The sequence below is a fragment of the Nanorana parkeri genome, unplaced genomic scaffold (assembly GCF_000935625.1).
Source record: "Nanorana parkeri isolate BGI_ZX_2015 unplaced genomic scaffold, ASM93562v1 scaffold1536, whole genome shotgun sequence".
NCBI classification, from domain to species: Eukaryota; Metazoa; Chordata; class Amphibia; order Anura; family Dicroglossidae; genus Nanorana; species Nanorana parkeri.
This window is the reverse complement of record NW_017307804.1, coordinates 230,215-238,434: the sequence shown is the minus strand read 5'-3', so window position 1 is coordinate 238,434 and position 8,220 is coordinate 230,215.

The window sequence follows — 8,220 nt, the reverse complement described above, 5'->3', positions numbered from 1 at the left end:
CAGTTCTTTTCAGCCACACAATTGGAATTGCCCCCAGTTCTTTTCTGCCCCTCATCTTCCACTGCCTCCAGCTTTCTTACCCTGGGCACGGCTCAGTGCCCATTAGCAGGATTGGTACTGGTTGCAGTCCGGTAGACAGAGGTGTAGTCCTTCTGGGTCATGGGGCAGAACCTCCTTGTGTGCGCTTTGTCACCGGTGGCGCCGCACTGTGGACAGGTGTAAGATTTGAGGATGGGGCAGACCACTTTCCCCCGATGGTCCCGCAGCTTGTGCCCGGTGTACACATTCCAGTTCTCCCCATTGTGCTTGCAGAAGGAGCACTGGACGCGCTCTGTGCACTTCAATGGAGGGTGCGATGTGACATTCCGACCTGGTTCTGGCGAGGTTTTACCATGAGAAGGTTCTGGGAGTTCCTCCTGCCCCTGAAAGTCGGCTGGGCTGCTTTGCTGTAAAGTTCCCTTCATGAGGGTTTGTAGACCCAGATAATCCTTCCACATCGAAAACTGGGGGGCGGGATGTCTCTGCTCCATCTTGGTGTCTCCGCACAGTCGGGCCATCTCGGTGTAATGAAGCTCCTGAGATGTCCTCTTCCGTGTATCCTCCCAGGCCAGAAGACCACTTGAAGATTTGGCTGATAGTTCCTCGCCTACAACACCTCCCCACCCCAGTGTAGGATCGTCCCACCAAGTGAAAAACAAAATCCTTATCAGACAAACAGGGTGGTGACCCCGAACACAGCGAGGGCTCCAGACTCCGTGGCTCCGGACTACCAAATGTGAGGAGACATCATGGCTCAGTATGAGAATGTTCCAAACCCACCGAGACCCCCAACATGGGACATAGAGGAGACCTCAACATGGGACATAGAGGTGACCTCAACATGGGACATAGAGGTGACCCCAACATGGGGCATAGAGGTGACCGCCAACATGGGGCATAGAGGTGACCCCAATATGGGACATAGAGGTGGCCCCAACATGGGACATAGAGGTGACCCCAACATGGGGCATAGACGTGACCCCCAACATGGGGTATAGAGATGACCCCAACATGGGGCAAAGAGGTGACACCAACATGGGACATAGAGGTGACCCCAACATGGGGCATAGAGGTGACCCCAACATGGGGCATAGAGGTGGCCCCAACATGGGGCATAGAGGTGACCCCAACATGGTGCATAGAGGTGACCCCAACATGGGGCATAGAGGTGACCCCCAACATGGGGCATGGAGGTGACCCCAACATGGGACATAGAAGTGACCCGATCACCGAAATCTCATATGAGCCTCAACATGTGACTTCACCATGGTATATGTAGAAGGTCTGGTGACATTTCTTATTAATCTCATGTATTATTTTATGTCTGGCAGGATATATTCTATCTATCTATCTATCTATCTATCTATCTATCTATCTATCTATCTATCTATCTATCCATCCATATATCTATCTATCTATCTATCTATCTATCTATCTATCTATCTATCTATCTATCTATCTATCTATCTATCTATCTATCTATCTATACTTCGTGTGTAATGCAGACTGTGGCCGCTAGATGTCAGTGTTGCGGCTCTCTCCATATTTACTAATAGTGAGGACTCTTCAGGAGGTGAGCAGTGAAAACATCCTCTGTGATATTACATTGTATCAGGACTTGTATCCTGTTGTGGTCTGGCTGTGGTCATGGGGCAGTCTGAGGGGAGGAAGAGAATGACACTTAAAGAAACAGATACTCACTTTGTACCCCACCATGTGTGCTGGGAGTCAGGGTTAGTTCACACCAGATGCAGTTGTGCCGCATATGCAGTTTGGCTGCTGCAGCCAAAATACATCACAATGCTTTCCTATGGGCTTTCTCGTGCTCTATTCACACCATTGCAGTCCCTTCAGATGCAGTCAGAAAAAAATAACCGCTCGTCCTATTTTAGCTGCATCTGAACGCACCGGAACGCATCCAAAAAAAAATTAAAAAATGGATTGATTGTGTCATCATCCTGGAACTTCCTCTTGGTAGGTAGAAGAGATATTGGAGACATGGCTCATGTGGATGCTGACATCATAAAATATGTGGAGGGATGTCCACTCCTCTATGATCCTCAGCATCCCAACTACAAAACCGATGGGCAGAAGATGGGGAAGTGGAGGGAGAGAACTGCCACATGATACCCGGATTTCTCTGGTCTGGACAGGGAGCAAAAAGAAGAATGTGGTCCCCAACATGGGACATAGAGGTGACCCCAACATGGGGCATAGACGTGACCCCCAACATGGGGTATAGAGATGACCCCAACATGGGGCAAAGAGGTGACACCAACATGGGACATAGAGGTGACCCCAACATGGGGCATAGAGGTGACCCCAACATGGGGCATAGAGGTGACCCCAACATGGGGCATAGAGGTGGCCCCAACATGGGGCATAGAGGTGACCCCAACATGGTGCATAGAGGTGACCCCAACATGGGGCATAGAGGTGACCCCCAACATGGGGCATGGAGGTGACCCCAACATGGGACATAGAAGTGACCCGATCACCGAAATCTCATATGAGCCTCAACATGTGACTTCACCATTGTATATGTAGAAGGTCTGGTGACATTTCTTATTAATCTCATGTATTATTTTATGTCTGGCAGGATATATTCTATCTATCTATCTATCTATCTATCTATCTATCTATCTATCTATCCATCCATATATCTATCTATCTATCTATCTATCTATCTATCTATCTATCTATCTATCTATCTATCTATCTATCTATCTATCTATCTATACTTCGTGTGTAATGCAGACTGTGGCCGCTAGATGTCAGTGTTGCGGCTCTCTCCATATTTACTAATAGTGAGGACTCTTCAGGAGGTGAGCAGTGAAAACATCCTCTGTGATATTACATTGTATCAGGACTTGTATCCTGTTGTGGTCTGGCTGTGGTCATGGGGCAGTCTGAGGGGAGGAAGAGAATGACACTTAAAGAAACAGATACTCACTTTGTACCCCACCATGTGTGCTGGGAGTCAGGGTTAGTTCACACCAGATGCAGTTGTGCCGCATATGCAGTTTGGCTGCTGCAGCCAAAATACATCACAATGCTTTCCTATGGGCTTTCTCGTGCTCTATTCACACCATTGCAGTCCCTTCAGATGCAGTCAGAAAAAAATAACCGCTCGTCCTATTTTAGCTGCATCTGAACGCACCGGAACGCATCCAAAAAAAAATTAAAAAATGGATTGATTGTGTCATCATCCTGGAACTTCCTCTTGGTAGGTAGAAGAGATATTGGAGACATGGCTCATGTGGATGCTGACATCATAAAATATGTGGAGGGATGTCCACTCCTCTATGATCCTCAGCATCCCAACTACAAAACCGATGGGCAGAAGATGGGGAAGTGGAGGGAGAGAACTGCCACATGATACCCGGATTTCTCTGGTCTGGACAGGGAGCAAAAAGAAGAATGTGGTGAGTTCTCTTTCTCAGCAACTTTGATGTTTTATCTATACAGCCCAGCTAGATAGTTGTATACCGCCCATGTACTAAAGAGTATGCAGAATAAAAGAAAACGCATCACAAACGCCTCAAAACGGATCGCATTGGAACGCACTGCATCTGGCGTGAACGTACCCTAAGGGTTAGTTCACACCAGAAACTGCATCACAACTGCGTGCGTCTGAGCAGTTGCATTGCGATCTGTTTTGATGCGTTTGTGATGCACATGTGAGGTTTATCTGGTGCGAAGCTAGCCTTATAATACTACTGGACAGCAAACACACAGACTAGCGCTTTGGTAATGACCTGTAATTAGCAGAGTTTGTAGCTGAAATGGTGACGCAAAGTAACTTCATCATTATAGATAAAGGAAAGTCGCTGCTTTGTGACATACATAGAGAGAGGAGTACATAGAATGAGAGGGCGAGGTGAGCAGAGGGATGAATGAGAGGGCGAGGTGAGCAGAGGGATGAATGAGAGGGCGAGGTGAGCAGAGGGATGACTCCAGCGGTGTTCTGCTTCTCCAGACTTGTCCATTGCAAGGCCGCCACGTCTGAACCTGCGCTTTGTCTTCAATGGAAAAAGTGACAGTAATCCATCACACATTGTTACACAAGCCCAATCATGACTGGTTCCCTTTAATTGAAACATAATCCTCTTTATTATCAGTATTGGCGGTGACATCTATAACTCAGAATGTGACCTTACACAGAGCCAAACCAGATGGCAAGTTCAGCCAGTGAAGTGTTGAGCGATCTGCAGACAGGACATGGCATTGGTTGAGGTTTATGGTCAGGGCTTACTATGAGTATTAGAGGGTAGGGTGAGGTTTAGGGTTAGGTTGAGTTTTAGGGGTCGGTTGAAGTTTCGTGGTTAGGTTTATGTTTGGGTATGGGTTAAGGTTTACGTTTATGGTTAGGTTGAGTATAAAGTTAGGTTGATTTTTAGGGGTTGGGGTTAAGGTTTAGGCTGGGTTCACACCTGGGCGTTCTAAATACGAGCGATTTATGCTCGTTTTTTGCACGTTTCAAAAGACAAGTTTTTCTGTTCACTGAAACGCACATTCGACGCTCGTTTTTTAACCTCCCTGGCGGTATGATTTTTTTCCCCCCTTTTTTCTCTATCTTTTTTTTGTTTTTAAAAAAAAAAACTTTTTAAACTTCCAACCGGTTCCGCCCCCCTGCATCGCAGGCGCTTGCAAGGCACGGAACCCGGAAGACGGCAGCGGCCGGAGGACACAGCGGGGATCGCGGACAAGGTAAGACCTACGCTGTATTCCCGAGTGTGGCTCGTGGGTTACCGCTTTGTTAACCCCGAGCCACACTCGGGAATAACAATGGATACGCGCTGCAATCGGCCCCTGCACGCGGAAAAGAAGCTCAAGTACTTTTTCGCGTTTTTTTTTCAGCGCGACAAATCGCGCAGAAAAACGCCCAGGTGTGAACCCAGCCTTATGGTTAGGTGTGGGTTAGCCTCCATTCACACAGGAGCGGTTGTTTGTATGGCCGAATACACACGGAACTGCTCTAAACTTAAAAAACAATGCATTTTAATGTGCATTGTGCAGACCATTGCGGGGACCGGGCAGTACAAAACCGCACGTCTCACAAATAGTCCATGCGCGATTTCGGGCAGATTTCACGCGTTTGCGGCTATAGCAATAGCCACAAATGAGTGGAATCCATGCATTTGAAAAGACTTTAGCGCTTTTGTGCCGTGCAGTCTAAACGCAAACGCTATATGTGAAGGGAGGCTTAAGGTTAAGGCTTATGGTTAGGTTGAGGTTTATGGTTAGGTTGGTTAGCTTTAGGGGTCGGTTGAAGTTTAGGGACTAAGTTTAGGTTTCTGGTTATGTATGGGTTAAGGTTAAAGTTTATGGTTAGGGGTTAGGATGAATTGTAGGGGTCAAATGAGGTTAGCGGGTTAGGTTGAGGCTTACTGTTAGATTGAGTTTTAGGGATCAGATGAAGTTTAGGGGTTGGGTTAAGGCTTGTGGTTTGATTTGGGTTAAGGTCAAACCCTAACCCTAAGGGGTTTAGTTGAGGTTTATGGTTAGGAGTTAGGATGAGTTTTAGGGGTCAAATGAGGTTTACAGGTTAGGTTGAGGCTTACTGTTAGATTGAGTTTTAAGGGTCAGATGACATTTAGGGGTTAGGTTAAAGAAGAACTATGAGGTGAGTGCTTTTCACTCACCTCATAGTTCTAGCCGACCTGTGACAATGAGACTGTCACAGGTCGGCTCAGTAGATCGGGAAGTGACCCTAAGGAGAACTATGGGGAAAAGCCCTAACCCCATAGTTCTCCTTTAAGGGCTTACCGTTCGATTTGGGTTAAGGTTAAAGTTTACGGCTAAGGGTTCGGTTACGTTTTAGGTGTGAGATAAAGTTTAGGGGTTAGGTGAAGGCTTAAAGTTAGATTTGTGTTTAGGTTAAAGTTTGACAGTTAGGTTGAAGTTTAAGGGTCAGATGAAGTTTAGGGGTTGGATTAAGGGCTTTTGGTTTGGGTTAAGGTTAAAGTTTATGGTTATGGGTTAGGTTGAGGTTTACAGTTAGGTTGAGTTTTAGAGGGTCAGATGAAGTTTAGGGGTTGGGTTAAGGCTTTTGGTTCAGTGTGGGTTAAGGTTAAACTTTATGGTTAGGAGTTAGGTTGAGGTTTACAGTTAGGTTGAGTCATGGGGGTCAGATGACGTATTGGCATGGTTCCCACCTGGGCGTTTTACAGCGCGTAGGAACGCGCTGAAAAAACGCCCTACGCCCAAAGAAGTACAGGAGCTTCTTTGGGGCGTATTTGCCGCGCGTATCAATTAGGATACAGCCGGATAGCCCTCAGAAACGCGCGTTTGTTGCGTGCTTCTCTTACCGCAAATCGCGGTAAAAACGCGCGGCAGACGTGCATATTCCGAGGGGTTAGGTTAAGGCTATGGTTTGGTTTGGGTTAAGCTTTAAGGTTGGGGGTTAGATTAAAGTGGGCTTGTGGCAAGCCTATGGACATGAAAGTAATACTAAAGCCCCTCCTACCAGATTCTGGTCTCACAGCCCACTTAAAGGGCCGGTTCTCATTGGAGACAAGTTGTTAAAGTGGAAGATGCTTATATTTTGATGTCCTCCAGCCAGGAAATGAGGCAGGCTCTATCTGACTTGCTGCAGCTTCTAATGCACATTGTGAGGAGCTTGCAGTGTTCAGTGAAATCAGAGGAAACCATTCCAGTCCAGGAGACGAGACAACTGTACAAGACTGTAGGTAAGGCCGGACCTCGGCTTAGGCTCTTCTCAATGGGAGCTTGCCAGTGTAGGAGTAAGGTTGAGGCATGTGGTTCGGTTTAAGGTTTAGGTTGGTTATAGGTTGAGTTGAGGTTGAGTTGAGGTTGAGGGATTCCTTTGAGGTCCAGGTGTACGTTAGATTTGCTTTAGGTTTATTGATTTGGGGTTAAAGAAGACATGGGTGAGAGCAGGGGTAGGCAAACTTGGAACTGTGGTGAAATTACAAATCCCATCATGCCTCTGCCTCTGGGAGTCATACCTATGGCTTTCATTGTCTTGCAATGCCCTCATGAGACTTGTAGTTCCGCCACATCTAGAGTGCCGAGGTTGCCTACTCCTGGGTTAGACTCTCTATCAGGTGTCTATGCTGGGGAATATTCCCTTCACTTCCTGCCATATGACAGGGACGGGGATTGAGGAGACACCACACCAAATGATAATACGAAATCACCTGCACTCCATACAGCGTACAGACCTTGTTGAAGGGTTGGCGCTTGAAGTGACAACACGGATGGCGCCGTGTCAGATACCGTCCATAATAGAAGTCACCAGCACTCGATGATGTGTGCAAGAAGCAAGGTCACTATGAGGCCCAGAAGAAGGGACCCTGCGTGGCCCCGAAACGTTGGCTGCATGACGCATGTGACAATTTCATGAAAAGTGCTTTACTTCTTGCGCACATCATGGAGTGCTGGTGACGTCTATTATGGACCACACCAAATGAGACGCAGAAATAAAAACCTGACTCACCCCAATCCGAAACTAAAAAGAAAACACGTTTTAGCTGAAGTTGCACTTTGAACTGTCATCACTTCCTAATATCACTTCCATCGCGGTGCTCGCCGATCAGACTCTGTAATTGGTGGACGGGTTTATTGAATAGGATCGCGTTCTCAGCGATGACAGCTTCTTTTTTTGTAGTGGTATTGTATCACAAAGTGAAAGCTTTACGCCCTCGGCAAAGGTCCTGTGATCCCGGCGCCATCACCTCAAAACCTGCCTGCCCCGTGCCTTTCATAGAAACCTATAGACCGGGGGGCAAGGCAACCTCGGCACTCCACCTGTTGTGGAACTACAAGTCCCATGAGACACTGCAAGATTCTGACAGCCACAGGCAGGGCTGTTATTAGGAATCATGGGGCCCTGTACAGCCTACCTGACAGGGCCCCCCTATCCCTCCCTGGTGCATGCTTTACGTCAGGGGCGTAACTAGAAATCGCAGGGCCCCACAGCAAAATTTTGTATTGGGCCCTGTGACTTCTAGTTATGCCCCTTGCAGAGCCCACTTGAGATCCCACGCAGCCCACCTCAAGGTGACTCTGCAGAGCCCACCATAAACTCTCTATGGTGGGCTCTGCAGGGTCTCAGGTGGTCTGGTCACACTCCTTACCTGCCCGCCTCCTCTTCCTGCACGATCGCTGATGGGCCCCGCCTCCTTCTACGTCACCGGGCCCCGCCTCCCCCCCCGC